The following is a 16,043-nucleotide window of genomic DNA, read 5'->3' as shown; positions in this document are numbered from 1 at the left end:
CTGGTCTCAGCCTGAGCCCAGGGATGAGCCCAGGGCCCAGGGCTGCTCCTGCTGGGCTCTGGGACTGGCCCTGGCCACCCACCCCTGGCAGCACCTGACAAGACCTGGCATTATCTGAACCTTCATCCCCCATAGCCCACAGCAGCAGCCCGCTTGGAAAAGCTCTCCAGGGAAAAATCCTCCTGCGGCCTACACACACTGTCACGTGGTGCCCAAATCTGCTCAATCTGCAATGATGGCTTTTTCCAAGAAACATCAATATTTAATACTTCCTGAGCATGTGAAACAGAGGCTCAGCTGTCAGGGCTGTTTGACTTCCAGCCAAGGACTTTGCAAAGCAAATATGAGTGATCTGCCATGGGTGTTCCACAGTATTGCCCATATCCACTACTAAAAGAGCAAATAAAACACTAGTTATAGAAATTGCTACTTCTGAAATCACACATCTTTTTACCAAATATTTAATAAATTCAGTCTCTCCTAATTATGTATAACTCAGGTAAAAACAATGGAAAATAAAGCCAGGGTCAGAGATTAAAATCTGAATTTCAAAATTCAGATTTGGAGCATGATTTTAAAGTCCAGTCTCAGCACAAGCTAAACTGCAAAGCAGCCAGAGCTCCCATATCAGCAGTTGATATATCTAGAACCGTACCTTGCTGAAGGCACACCTCTATGATATTCTCTCCAACAAGACAATGATCTGTTTACTAAGATGAACATCCAGGATGGTGAGGAGCTAGAGCATGCAACATGGGAGGAGATGTCACAACAACAGGATTTACTCAGTCTTGAGTAGGTGAAGGGGAGCTCTTGGTGTTGTCTACAGCTGAGGAGAGGATTTAGAGAAGATAGGGCCAGAATCCCTCTTGGAGGTGCAAAAGGAGAGAATGGGAGCCAAAAGACACAAATTGCAACATGGGAAAACCAAATTATACATAAAGAGCACCTTTTTCCTCCACAAGCAGAGCCAACCACTGGAACCTGGCCTCAGAATATTAGAAAGTCCATCCAGAGACAGAAAGCTCCATGAAACACAGCCCTGAGCAACCTGATGTAAATTGGACCTGCTCTGAGCAGGGAGGACAAGATGACCTCCAGGTATGTCTTCCAATCAGAATTTTTCTGTGATTTTACAAACCTTCTAAGAAGCATGCAAAATACTGGTATAGATATTTTCCTATAAGGCTTTAAACATTTGTTTGTTTGACAAATATAAAGCCAGCAAGAGATAAAACCAGATTCTGCTGTAAATTAAAGTGGAATTTTGTTTCCATGAACATCTGGAATATGTATGTGCAATTGCCATACTGCTAAACAAAGAGCTGGCATGAAGAAAAAGAAAAGGATCTGTTTTCATTTAGGATTTTGTCCCTTGGAGCTAAGATAATGTATAATGTGTTTGGGGTTTAAGAGTAGTGATTTGTTTGGAATTAAATATAAACATAATTTCCAAAATACAGGAATAGTGCTTTATGGCAAAACCAGAGATAAACCTGAGTCAGAACACATCTATAAGAGCTGTCTCCTGAAAGTATTGAAAAAGCTGTGATTGCTTCACAGGTACCATTTCAGAAGTTACTTTTGTCTGCAGGTGTCTGGATTCCAGTGGTAGTCACTGTAACTAAAGTTATAAGCACTTCAATAGTTTTTGAAAATGGTTCTGAATTATTCTCATCTCACTGCTCTTGGAAACCTGACCACTTCAGCAATCCTAAATTCTTTTTTTTAGGAATACACTGTTTTTGTTAACAAGGTACTTGTTATTTTTCGGGCAAGCTAAAACTAAAACTTTCAGTCTGTACATACTCTTCATATCCAGGTGTAAACTTCAGCCTAGGTGAAGTTGCCTTCCTTATGCATGGCAATTTCTTAGCAACTCTATTAACGGGGAAGTTAAAACCTCAGTTAGGTGTAGTCTCGTCCCGATACAGTTAGGTACCTAATTTCTATACAGAGAGAAGATTAAGGCACTTGGCTTAATGCCACCCCAGCTTTCTCTGCTGCAAACATATAAACTGACCCACAGGGAGCATTGAAGACAGACATTTCTGAATCTATGTCTTTTTCCTAGACCACAGCTCTTTTGTAGCTCAAAACTAGGCACCTGTGTGGAAAACGGAGTCACAGCCACAAATTTCTTTCTGGGTTTAGTCACAAAGTCACCAATTAGGGCCAGCACCTCTCTTTGCTTTTAGATGTGGCTGCTGGAGGAAGAGAATTGAAGCTACAGCACCTGCTGAACCCTGCTCTCCACATCTAAGGAAGGGCATGTATCCTCCCACTCACTGCCAGTGGCCCTGTGGATCCTGCACTCTTCCCTCCACAGTGAAGCAGTCTCACCTGACATTATTGTTAATACAAGAGAAAGTGTCTATTCCACCCCTGATTAGTATTTAAAGACATTCTTTTGAGTTGTAAGAGCGGATGTTTTTCACTCTTTTCAGGTTCAGGGATGCCAAGAACCCAGTTCTTCAGTTTCCTGATGAAGTGCACAAATCTCTTGGTTACCATACAGCTCCAGTACATTCATACAATATAGTGTGGTTACCTGAGGCACAACATACATATGTTATCACTTTTTCCATGTATATATGTGTGTGTGTGTGTATAATCTGTGTCCCATCACGGAGGTAAGCTTCATTCAAGCACAAGTTGTACTCAAAGGCATACTGGCTTTGACTCTCCTTGAGGTTGAGTCCATCACCGGCCATAAGAGAAGTAAAATTGTTACATGTTCTCTCTATTTTCACATTCCTACTATTCATTAAGTGAAAGCAATATGCTGTGCACAATATAAATAAAGAATTCAGTGCTGTGTCTGTGCCCATGTTCAAGATAACCTGAAGATTTTGCTTTCTGTGATACTAGCCGTCAACAATCTGTAATAAACTCTTATTTAATTACTTACTCTGACAATTTCACATAATGTGAATAGTGTGATTACTACTAACAGGTCCTGTTTTTAGAAAGAAGGCAGCTTTAGAAGGACAAACATGATGAGCCAGAAATACCTGAGACAAATGCTGATTTCCTTTCTCATTGATACTAAATTCAGTAAGATTATTCATAAAAGGCCCTTTGTATTTCCTGCTCATCTTTGCGGACAATTAGTTTACCGATCCTCCTGTTTGAATCCTCTGTGAAGGACACAGCCTCTGTGAAAACTCTCCAGCCCTTCTTGCCTTAGGTATGCCTAGCTTACCTTCTTTGACTGAATAATCTTATTGACTCAGGTGTTGCCAGCTTATCAGTCCACTCTTCACAGGTCAACAAAGGAAATTTTATGCCAGGGCCGCTCCTAGGTCTTATGTCAATCAAAATTTACTGATTCAGGTTTTGCCTCCCCCCCAACATCTCTCCAGCTTGCAGACAATTACATCACGTTACACACTGCACACTTGTCTGCAGCATTTATCTGTGTTGTAGAGCTTCTCTGCAGCAGACAGCATGTTGGTGCCTGTGGAGTCTCTGAATTCCCAAAGATGGGAACCAGATGCTACCATAACTATGCATACAAAAAGTACTATCTTCCTATAAAAAAGCTCTTGAAGGACTTTATTCAGATTTTATGAGCCATCAAGTGGAACAGCTGGGATTTGTTTTCGTAGGGTTTTTTTGTTGGCCTTTTTTTTTCAATTCAGTAATTTTCAAGCATAGACATTCACCCTGAAGCATTTGCCTTCAGATACAATATGCTTTTATTTCAGCTTTCGCTGTTAAACTCTACTCTTCATTTATATGTCAAAATATTAGGATGCTCTTTTCCCACTCTCATGATTTTTACGCATATACTTGTGTCAGGAGTAAAACAACCATCGCCTTTTTTGACTGACATACTCAATCCAAGAGGAAAAGGAAGAAGCAAAACCTTTATAACTTTAAGAAGGCTTTTTCTTTTTTTTTCCCTAATGATATATACTCTGAGTTACTTTCTGTAACTGACAAGAAACAGATAGAATTTCAAAGGAACAGGAAAACAATGCACCACTGCAGCAGATGTGTGCCCAGAGAAGCTACAAAAAAAAAAAGATTTCCACATCTTGTTGCATAAAAGCACAAAAATAAAAATCAGATAATGGCAGTTTAACAGAAACAAGCAAGAAAAACCCTCTGAAGTTCATCTATAAAAAACACAATTAAAATACTTACTTTTAAATAATTCCTATACTAATTAAGAGAAAGAATTGTTTACTCCTTTCTTCATGACAAATTTTTCTCATGCTTTCTTACGGTGTTGCTGTCCAAAGAGCAGAAGAAATACTTTTCCTTGTTGCTGCACCTTCACACACTAGTGAGTATGTCTTCCCAGATTGTTAAGTGCAACAATTACGACTCTCTAATGCAACTTCCCACACAGCAAAAGCAATGGATCTTCCCCATATGAAACTCTTAGAGCCCACACAAAGTGTGGTTACCTTCAGCCTTTTTTTTTTTCAAAATATCAATTTTAATTTGAAAAACAGACTCGGAAAAAAAACTGTTTGTTGTTTGCTACCCTTGTTCACTTCAGCAGGTCATTGCCCTTTACTAAATGTACTTCCTAAACATGCACATTTCATTACCATTCAGAATTTGTCTGGATCCAACTTCCTGCCATTACATCCTGACATGCTTTTGTCTGCTAGACTCAAGTTCTTCAGTATCACGTTTCTGTTCCCTGCAGAGGTTCCCTGCACACTGTCAACACATCTCTCTGTAAATCTGTTTGATAAACTAAAGTCAAGCTGTTTGAAGGCTTGGTTTTTAAACTGTAAATCATCTGAGGGCCTCTTCCCAGACACAGCCTTCTCCATTTTTTCAACATCTTTCTTGACTGTGGACAGCAGAATTAAACAGAGTATTCTATCTGTGGCCATATCTACTTCTCATGCAGAGCTAATTCTCCACAGCCTCTCTTCATATGTTCTTAGATATTTGAGAGTTGCATTAGCCCTCCTGGCCACAGTGTCCCACTGTAAGCTCATCTGCAACTAAAATCATGACACAGATCTTTTTCCAATAGCCACTTCTCAGTCCAGTGGTCCCTTTTCCATCAGTATGGTTAACATTCTTTACTGCTGGTTTTATGACACTACATTTGACCCCTGTGGCTGGCACAGATCACTGCTACTAGCCATCTTCCCAACACCACTTGAAAGGTTTAACAATGTTTTTCCATTTCGTGCTCTATGGAATTCTGTATCTCTACCGAATCCCAGCAGGAGCAGAGTCATTTAACATGACACAGAATTTCATCTAGTTTCATCTATTTAATGCATTCTCAGTTTGTTTCATATTGCTGTATTGTATTAATCAAGAATTCACAGGGTGTTAAACCAAACAGCTCAGTGAGATATATCCAGATGGTATTGGATCAGTTGTACTTTATTAGCTGAACATGCAATCACCTCAGGAGTAACATTTCAAGCCATTATTACCAATATGTGTTTTCCATAATCATAAACTCACTGGCAACACTTTTTTTTCTTGTTGTAGCCCATCATAGGAATTCTCCTCTTTGCCCTGCATCAACACAATGTCCAGTATATTTTATGGGGACCTGGACAGTTCTATTAAATTCTTTAATAGGTTATAAAGGTAGTATTGCCTTAAATAGTGGCATGTTACCTCTCTGGTGCTCTCAGAATTTCATGATTTAGGGAAATACTTCTATTTCCTCTTCAGAGTTTTTTTTTTCCCTTCCTTCTGGTCCCATCTCCATGAATTGCTTGATGGAAAAAATACATGCATTCTTATTTCTATCAGCCCTCAACATTATTTCATGACTTCTGTAATATAAAAGGTTTCTCTTCAACATGTGGAATCACAGGAATACTTTTTTCAGCTTTCATTATGCAAATCTACCCTACACAATCTAAAGACTCATAACTCAGAGATTCAAGAATTTTTTAATTTTTTTTTCTCCTCATGGTTTGCATCTCACTCATGACAGCAAATAGTTCAAGCTGATAGAAATGCTAGCTTTGGTGCACAAACTCTATTGAGAGAACCAAAATAAATCAGAATAAGCAAGTTTCAAACAGAAAGCTTAAGGCCAATAAGTGATCTGAACTAGAGGCCATGAGGCCCTTGGGAATCTCTGAACATTGCTATCTTGCAGATTTTAGAAATAGGTAGTTTGACATAACTCAAGCATCTCTCACCTAGCACAACAAATCAGGGATTTCCTCAACATAATATAGCTCATTAAAGTAGTTGTGTCTTAATACAAGGTTGATGCTGCTGTAGCAAAGGATGTACAAAGAGGTATTCAGAAAAAAAAAAATCAGCTGTAATTTCCGCTAATGTTGTATTTTCTGTCTTTACCTAGATTTCCACAGCTTCAACTTACTCAGCATTCTTTCTTAGATTCAAAGAGATTCTTGCTGTAATTCTCAAAAGAGAAGAACTATCTTGGTTCATTCCTCTCATGACTGTTGGGCTGATAAAACCAAAGATCACATCACTAGTTAGCAGCAGTAGTTATTTTTAAAAAAAATGTACTAATATACGGCCTACATGAATCTCTGACTATACCCTCGGAGGAGATTTGAATCCACTGCCCAATTTTGTGCAGAAGAACAGAGATATTAAAGAAATTAGGTCTCTATTGATTTCCTGAAAATAGACAGCTGAAGAGACAGACCCTGTAAACACTTTGATTGAAGATATCATTGAAAAGTCTTTATTAAACGACAGAAAATACACTTGAAGGAAAGGCCTCTAGAATTCCCCAATCATACAAAAATCTCTAAAGCTCCAAACTCACAAAATCTCAAGAAATGCATTCACAGGGAAAATTGTGACTGTTAGTTGCAATGTTCCTGTATTTAATTATTAATGTGTACATTCATGCCTTGTTTTATTCTTTAACAGGCCTGTCTCCTGAAAGGCAACCAATACCATCAAATCAAGATGTGTGTCAGGAAGCTCTGGAGTCCCTGTCCTGCATGCAATGCATCCATGTATTCCTGAATTTAAGTCCCTCAGAAGAGACCAAGAATTTGACCGAAATATGCCAATGGACAGCAGCTGTGAGATGGGCATCATGTTCAATTTACAGCTGAGCAAAGAGGTTCTAAATCTCTTTTTGCTATGAGCCACCCAGCCATGTATACAGGTGCACTGTGGTCTTACATTTTATAAGCACATCACAGGGATGAATGCCAGACAACTGGCAGCTGTCTACCTAATTTTAGATTATGTGGCAATAAACAGATACTTCAACATTTCAGCACATTCTCTTATTGGGTTTTCATTCCAGAAGCAAGGAAAACTAAAATGGCCTGTATTCCTTGGTAATTTTAAGGAAAAGCCAGTCATTCAGCAGTTGAACAGATTGCTCTCAAGGTTCAGAAAACACTGACTGAGCATGTGATGGAGAATGCTACAGACAAGGTAAAGCACAGCTGAAATTCAGGGCTGCTGGGGCAGCACTAAAAGAGTACTTGTAACAGGAAAGAAATTATCAGAATAAGAGTTTGCCCCTCCAGATGTTTAGGGAAAAGCCTCATTACTATGGATTTATGATCTCTTTGAGCAAAGGTTATTTTGATGTTTTTAAAAACACAGAGAAAAAACCAACTGGTGGTGCATATAATTTTCCACTATAGACAGTGCAACTACATCAATTCATCTTTCTCACCCCACAAATCAAGATAGAGACACTGTAAATCAGAACTCTTATGTCAAGGTTTAAGGGAAGCAAGAAATATGCAAAACAGTAAATCAACATGAGGTTTCCTATACTATGGTTGGCAGTCACAACTATACTAAAAGTCAAAAGATTAATGCTGACCATTTTCCTTTCCACTGCCCTAAGAGTAAAAAGCAAGATTGAACACCAGGAGTCTTTGGTAACAGGTGCTGAGGGATTACTGCATAGGCTGCTAGCAGTTTTTCTCAATGTACATGTCAGGTTTCAGGGAAAGGCAATGTTGAGGAAGAAAATAGCCTTAGTTCCTTTTAAGTTTTTCTAAATCAATGCAGGGAATGGATGTTCAAGTAGCAAGCATTCTGGCACTCAAGAAGCCCTGTTAGAAATTAAAAGACAAAATCTATGCTTAATTAGCCTCCCTTTTTTCAATCTGTTGAAATCAGCAGGAAATCACAAGATGTGACAAGAAATGGAAAAGAAGTTACCTCTGTTTTAGCAAGGTGTAAGGAGAGCAGCAGGAATTCAACTTCCATACACCTAGGTACTTTTGTAGTTAATGCTTGAAATTACCTAGAAGGAACACAAATCCATGAAAAATTACCTCCTTCTTTAACAAACCACTAAATAATCAGGACCTCAGTGCCAGATTATCCCATTCTCTTCCCTGTGTGCAAAGCATTTATTGGTACATGGCATCTAAGACATGAGAGCTGCAGCAAGAATGGGCCAGCACAGTCATTTACAGGTCTAAAGCCTCTTATCTGTAACAGCAGCAATCAGTGGGGTACAAACACACAAGGCGAACCTTAAGCTAAGGGAACATCTCAGAACATGGGACAAAGGCCATTGCTAATTACTGAAGAAAGACAGGAAGTGTCTTGGTTACCTCCTTCTGCCTTGATGGAGGCTACCTAACACTTAGAGCTCCTACAAAGCATTTACACCGCATGAAGTAGATTAAGTAGGTGTTTGGATTACTGGCCCTTTTCACTGTAATATAATCAGCTGTTGACTAGGATCTCAGAGAGACAGAAGGGGTTTGCTTACTAGGTTAATGGGTCTTTGGTTATCATGCATTTTCATGGATTTGTACTTGAGAAAATAAGCAGTCAGAAAAAAAGGAGGGAGAAGTATACATAAATGCATTGTATTCAAAGATGCAATTTTTAATTTAAAAATTGAACACAACTGATTATATAAAAATTAATAAGGCAAAAGAATTCCAGACACAAGGTCAAATTTGTGTATCTAAGTAAAAATTAAAACATATGCTTACAGAAACAAAAGGTTATAACTAAACACCATTGATTCCTACAGGAATCAGAAAAAATCTGGGATTCTGGGTTTTAGGCAATATATACCAGGAAAAAATAATATAATGAATTATACTTAGGAGACAAGACATCCATTTTAAGATACTCTCTTAAACAGAAAAAAATCCACAGAATGTGTCCTTTGCTTTACAGAGCCAGATATTCATTGCATCACAGAGAAACACTGTATCTCAAAACTTTACAAAGAAAAAGGGAGGAAAGGGGCAAATTTTCTCACAACTGTGAAAGGCTAGTTACACAAGAAGCCGCAAATCTTGATGACTACTTCAATAACAGCATTATTTAGTGATTACCATTGCCATCAATACAAAACAAACCATATGTGGGGCAAGTGCAGGTCAGAAAACACTCGACTCATGCAGCACACAGAAGCAGGTGTAGCATATTTCAATAAAGACATAATATCAAAGTAACATAATTTTCACAGGCTGGAATTTGAATTTCTCTGTTCAATGGTCAATAATTTGTTCCTGGATAGTAATCTTTTCCTTTAGATTCTTCTAAATAGATATATTTTTTAAATATGCTTAGACCAGAAAACTACATTTGTCAACTTTAAACATCCAGAGCTGTTTACCTTAGGTGGATTACTTTGATACCAGGAACATGAGGAAGATTTACATCCTTTTCATCAGTTACAGCTTTGAGGCTAACCAGATGGCACACCCCTGTAAGTACAGTATTCTACAATAATCCAGGGTAGTTTTAGCTTATTTCTTTTTATAGCTCCATGGGTCCCTCCCCAAACCCTCCTTAAAAATCAAGGTCTATTATCTGCATTTTAAGATGTGAATGCAAGCAAACAATCTGCAACCAACATATAGTGGATGTAATCGGCATAAAGATTTAAATTACTTTTGCTCACAGTCCAGTGGCAACTTAAGCATATCTCAACCAAATTTCCAACCTAGGCCTAAAGAATGTATACATTTTCTTAAACTTTTGTTTAAATAATGGCGGCATGTGATATGCAAAGATTCAGACACATTATTTCAGACATGTACCCTACACAATTCTTGTTAGAAATGGACCTACTCTGGAATCTTGCTGTTAGGCATTTGGGAGTTTTTTTAATCAAATGGCATTAACTGATTTAAACAAAAGTGTCATGGGAAATGTGTCAGCTTTGAAGAACAAAAAAGTCACTAGAGGTTGTTTGGGACCCAAGATAGAACTACCATGCAAAATTAGAGATAATTGAAATACCTTTGTTTTCCCTCTTCCAGATGTGGCACTGAAGTCTTAATTTTTTTCATTGCATATCAGATCACTGCCTCCACTACTACACACTGACTACTCTTGCATGTAACTCACACAGTCTTTCTCACCAAGATATTTTCATTTTGTTTACACTGAACATAAAATATTCCTTATGCCTCAGCTGCCAGATTTCTTTCGCTTCATGAGAGTCACAATTTTCTTTTGACTAGTATTTAATTTATATATACAAAATAACACCAATAACAGAAAGCAGAAACAACCTGTTAGTTAGGGCTCTCAGAAAAGCAGGGACTATGAACATAGATCTCTTGCATTACTGAGGAATGTTGAGCAAGTATGAAAAATCAGCCGCTGAAGTTGTGCACTCAAACCTAGGTGCCAATTTTAAACGTTTCATGGTCTTTCAGGAAGACTGAGATCATTGTGATTAAAATTTCCCCCACGAGCTAACCCAGGACAGGCTTTGAAGGTAGAAATATTTGTGAAATGATTTACAGATGTTTCCAAACTTGCTGCCAGCATTCCTCCTGAAAGATAGTATGTGGATCTTTAATCTTAACATTCTTTTATGCATTTCTTATGCAGCATATGATAAGGATGAGGGAAAAAAGTCAGAAATTCTGATAAGAGCTCTATTAATATATAGTTTTTCAAAATGTCCAAGGATCTGACCACAATTTAACTGTTAAATTTAATTTGTTCAGCTAATGAAAGAAAATCCTGTTAGATTCTGCATAGCTTAGACAGCTAGAAACCAAAACATGTTTTCATCCAAGTCTCAGAAAATAATTTTCTCTTAAGGATGTTGAGGTGACAACTATTCAATATCAGGAACTTCCCAAGCAGTACCCAAACTAGGGAACCACTGCAAGGCTAGAAAGAGCAACTGGGTCCACCACTCTTCAGCATGAAGAAACATCATCATATGAGTTATCTGCTGCTCAGACCAAAACATTCTTTAGAAAGGCACAGACAGGCAGCTTTCACTGTCTGACAATGTTCACAGGCTCTTTCCTGAGAGGTCCCTGAGGCCGCTGCAGCTCCCATGCCCTGGATGAGCCTGCACAGCCTGACGTGACCCTGCACCTGTCGCAGGAGTATCAACAGCAGATTGCTGACCTGGCTCTCACATCTGCCGGGGGCAGCTTCAGCTACACCCGTTACAGTCACAAACCCAGTGTTTCTCCTGTGCATCTTCCCATGCCAAAGCTGGGCTCTGTGGAGCAAGAATATCTTCTTCAATCCATTTCCTTCTCTACTAGCTGCTGTCTCTTTTTCTTACCTGTTTTGCCTGTGCGTGTTGTGACAAATTCTCCATTGCAATGCCAGGAAAAAATTATTTTTGTAAACTTGCCCCAGACCTCCAAAAACTCAAGATGTTAAAATGGTGTGCCTGCAATACACAGTAGTCTTTAAGGGAAAGCCCTTGTTTTTCCAGATTCCTTTGAGCTTTAAAACAGACATATACACAAAGATTGTATAGACTAATTATAAGGAAAAACAGCAAACATCAAAAGCTGTGTGATTAAATGAAGTTTTCCACAGTTATGCAAAAAAACCAGGGAGGTATGAGATTCCAGGGTTTCTGGAGTACTAAGTAATCAAAACAGCACAGCAGCTTTAACAAGAGGGCCCCACAAATACTGTCTTCATATCAGCTTTGTAGTTCATGCAAGCAAATTTTTAAAAATATTCAAAAAGGATTCTCTGGAATGGAAGGGAAATGTGGCATATTCAGCAGCATTTTGAACACAATATTCACTGTACCTTTTGGCCACAGTGCACGGCCTCACATCCTCCTCCCCTGCTGCCATACCACAAAGGGGTGGGGAATGAGTGGGAAAGGGTCACCAGCAGTTTTTCCAAGAATTAAGATAACTGTAAGTTAAGCTTATCCCACACTTAGTAGCTGTATCTGCATTATACATGCAACTAAGTTTTTCCATTCTTATTTTGTCTTAATGTAAGAGCTTTAAAAAAATTGGACATTCGGTTTGAAAAACATGTCTTGCACCATCTACAACAGTAGCATTGTGTGGCCCTCTTTAGTGTTTAGTTGCAAAAAGACATGGAAAATGATCCCCAGAACAGGCTACTTTCAAGATTATCTATATTCCCATTAGGCTCAATTAATCCAAATATGACTATATCTGATTTCAGACTGAGGCAGGCTTTTGTTCCAAATACACTTACACTTCCTGACTAGCAATAGGAAACAACTTTAAAGACTAGCATTCAAAAATATCTCCTCCTTGTCAAGTTTTTTTACCTTTTTTTACATCTCAAGTGAAATGGGCTTTTATGTCTCTCCCTTGTTCTGATGAAAAGTTCTTCCTCTCCAATAAGGCAAATTTACTGTGATGGGGAAAACAAGGAAGAGCACCAAGATCCCAAAAAACTTAATGTATTACCATGGACAACAGAAAAGCTCTGGTCCAGTTTTGACTTCTGGTTCCTGCATCATGCTATCACCTCAGAGAGACTGCTGAAACTCTACAGCCCAGTCACAAGAGAGAGTTTTTATTCAGAAGGGCAGGTTCATTTACAGAATAGTAAGTCAAAGCTGAAGTCAGTCACAGAAGTTTTCTCCATGTAGAAATCAGCATAGATAGGAATAAAATTACTGTGCCCTCTGGCCTGATAAAGCTTCACAGAGACACCAGGGAAACAAGTGACAGAAGGCCCTTCCCTCAGTTCTTTGGCAGTATCAGCAAGGAATCTTCTAATCCCTTAGCTGGGGTGGCACACTCCTGCATGGTGCTGGGAGTGAGAGGCTGTCACACCTTAGGCTGCAACGGCCCAAAAATGCTGTGCATCTAAGGACAAAGACCAAGCTGGAGGCAGAAGTTAAGTCATGCAAAAAAATTCTAAAATGCTCTTTAAATGATTCATTATGAGTAAAGAATCCTAACATTATTTCACATTCACTAAATGAATTATTCTCATCATGAATGTGTACTGGTTAGAAGCAAGAATATTGCTAAATTAGCATGATTGAAGCATATCTGAGACAAAAATGAGTGATAGTCCTAAATAAAAAGGTAAATTTAGTGCTTGTCACTAAAAGCACAATTGATTGAATTCAGTTTCTGTGTCTGAATCACCATTAGAAATTCATTATTCATACCTGTATCATCTAATATTCATAAGCCTACCAGCTGAGCACTTTGGACAGTTTTCAATGTCTGTTCCTTTAAAGCATTCACATACTGTCCCATGGGAATCCTGACGTGTCATAAATTCCCTTGCAGCAATATCCCAACAAATGACAATTCGCAGAAGTTACAGCCCTCTTAGCTGTTTTGGAAATCTGTCAGCTATAGATCATGAGACCTAACAGTCAATTATTGAGACATCTGATAAGTCTCCTGGTTTTTAAAGACACTGAGAGTCACTGTGGCCTCAGGATACTTCTCCATGGCTAAATGCCAGCTATCGGCCAGTCAAGTGACTGTCACTGTTGAACTAGTAGTGCCTGAGAACAGAAAAGTTATGAGCTCCCAGTAATCCATGCCTGATATTTCTGAAGTAATTACAACCAAAAGTTCCATGGATGCCTTGACATTTCCTCCGCATACAGTATTTTAGTTAATTGGGTTTTTTCCTTGATGATGGATGACTTATATCTGAGCCTCATCTGAGGTTTGCTTTGCTTGTTAGGGAAGTTAGAGTGAAATACTGTGGGTCATTATTCAAATTTCAAAAGAATAGGTTCTACTCTTCAACTGTGAACTTCAGTTTCACATTGGCAAATTTCTCTGGTTTTGTAATAATTTCTTACTTACTGTGAAAACATGGTTTGTGACACACATTCAAAAAAAAGCATGTATAGCTGGTAGTCACTACTCCATGTGCCACTGACAACCGTAAGAAACAAAAGCTTAGAATTCATAGGTCTGGTACAAAGGACTGTCTCACATTGTAAAGAGTGCACCATCTTAATGAGTTAGACAACCACTGCCTTCCACTTCACATTTTATGAATACACGTACAAGTAGGTCCCTACACTTCTTACCACAACTTGACAGAAATGCAAATTGACACACAAGATGCAAAACAAAAATTAGTGATTTGGGTTTGGAAAACAACTTGACAATTTTCTTGTTAAAAGGTGAAGCAGTGAGCAACTGATTTGAATTTGCTGCTTAATTGCCAGCATATGATGTAATTTGAAATGCAGGACAAAACTGACTTACATAAGTGATATTAATCTAATTGTGCAATATTCCGAACTAAACCGGGCATTTTTGTCTCACTAAATACAGTTTATAAATAAACAGTCTAAACATGAGATCTCTGCTGGACCAAGCACACCCAAGAATTCACAACATCAGCTAGAAGCTAACCGAGCTCTACTTAAAATGCTATGATTTACACTAGGGATTTTGAGTAAATTTAATTAGTTTCCTACATTTCAGCAGAGTATATTAAGAGCAAATGAATTCTCTCAGCATAAACAATGAAACAATGAAGAACAAATGAGTTAAGTCATCTTCATAAATCAATTCATGTTAAAATATGTGCTAATCCCAATCTGCACTCCAGCTAGATATTACCATGTGTGTATATTCAGCAATTTTAATTTAAATTGCCTGCAGTTAAACAGAAAAGGGCAGCAAACCAAGACCACTGTCATCATTTGCATTTGCTATTGCAGCATCTCATCTGCAAAGAAAAAATGGAAGAGTTGCCTCAAACAACTGGATCTTCTAAAATGCTACGCTTAATCCTTTTACATGACTCACTTGCGGTATGACACTGATCGAACACGTGCAGCCCCCATGTTGATGAGGAAAAATAGGAGAGGAATTTTTTTTTCCAAATTTATGGACTTCAACAACTTTATAAGTTTTCCATTTACCTTTAAAATAAAATAGAAGCATGTGGAATTACTAACAGTTTGGCTGTCTCAAGGGAAGGAAGCTGATCGGAAAGTGCTTGAGGCGCTCGCTCAAAGTTCACTCCATGTTTTGAAATCAAGATCTCTCGCTGGATTGTACTGGAAGTGCTATAATAATGGCTTATTCTCCTGTTATTTTGTTACTCTTCCCAAGTCAATCTTCTAATTAGAAAAAGCATTAAAATACAAGGATTATTTCAATGTCTTTTGTTACATAAGGGTTCAACTGGGCTAAAAAGAATCTGTTCTGTAAAGAGCACATTTCTGTGCAAAAAAACATTTTTGTTAGTGATAATTGATATTTCACTTATTAGCTGATATGTCCATTTCACAAAACATTTTACTAACAAATTAATCAAGACAGCCATAACATTTTTAAAATTAAAGTTTATCTCATCGATTTCTTTTAACGATGTCTGAATATTCAACATAAATCACATTCCAAGGCTGAATTTAGACTCTCAGGTCAGTTTAGTGGAACAGCAGGAACTGAAGGTGAAACCAGAAACCTTAATTTTTCAGTCTGAAAGTGAAACTTTGATAATTTCCCTAGATGGAAGTAAAATTCAAAAAGAAGTCTGAAGATTGCCACCAAACTGAACTAGCCACCTCCAGTTAGCTCTACAGTTAATTGCTTGTCTCAGGAAATTACTTGGATGGGTCCTTCTTATTCAGGGATACACCCCTCTAAATATGTCACAAAGTCAAGTGCTATTCCAGGAGCACAATCACATTTTAACCCAAATCAAGCACTGAAGAGTTATTTTACAGAAGAGGGTAGAAGTGTCATCCCATTTTACAGATAAATGCATATAGTTGGATTGAACAACCTCTTTGATGGTAATTCCTGCAAGTTTGTGATAGATCTGTATCTACACCCATGTTTGGACATGATACCCTTCTTCACTATGGAGTGTCCTCCTTTAAAAGAAATTATGTGTCCAGCAAA

At 38.2% G+C, this 16,043-nt stretch overlaps 1 protein-coding gene across 1 annotated transcript in view; it reads right to left on the bottom strand.

The window, feature by feature from the left end:
• The window catches only part of KIF26B (kinesin family member 26B), a 270,240-nt gene that overhangs the window by 144,634 nt on the left and 109,563 nt on the right, over positions 1-16,043 (bottom strand). The window lies entirely within an intron of this gene.

This window comes from Melozone crissalis, unplaced genomic scaffold (assembly GCF_028551555.1).
Source record: "Melozone crissalis strain CALT ecotype California unplaced genomic scaffold, PUWL_Pcris_2 ptg000027l_1, whole genome shotgun sequence".
NCBI lineage: Eukaryota > Metazoa > Chordata > Aves > Passeriformes > Passerellidae > Melozone > Melozone crissalis.
Note: the sequence above shows the minus strand (reverse complement) of the source record. Positions and strands in the feature narration are given on the sequence as shown.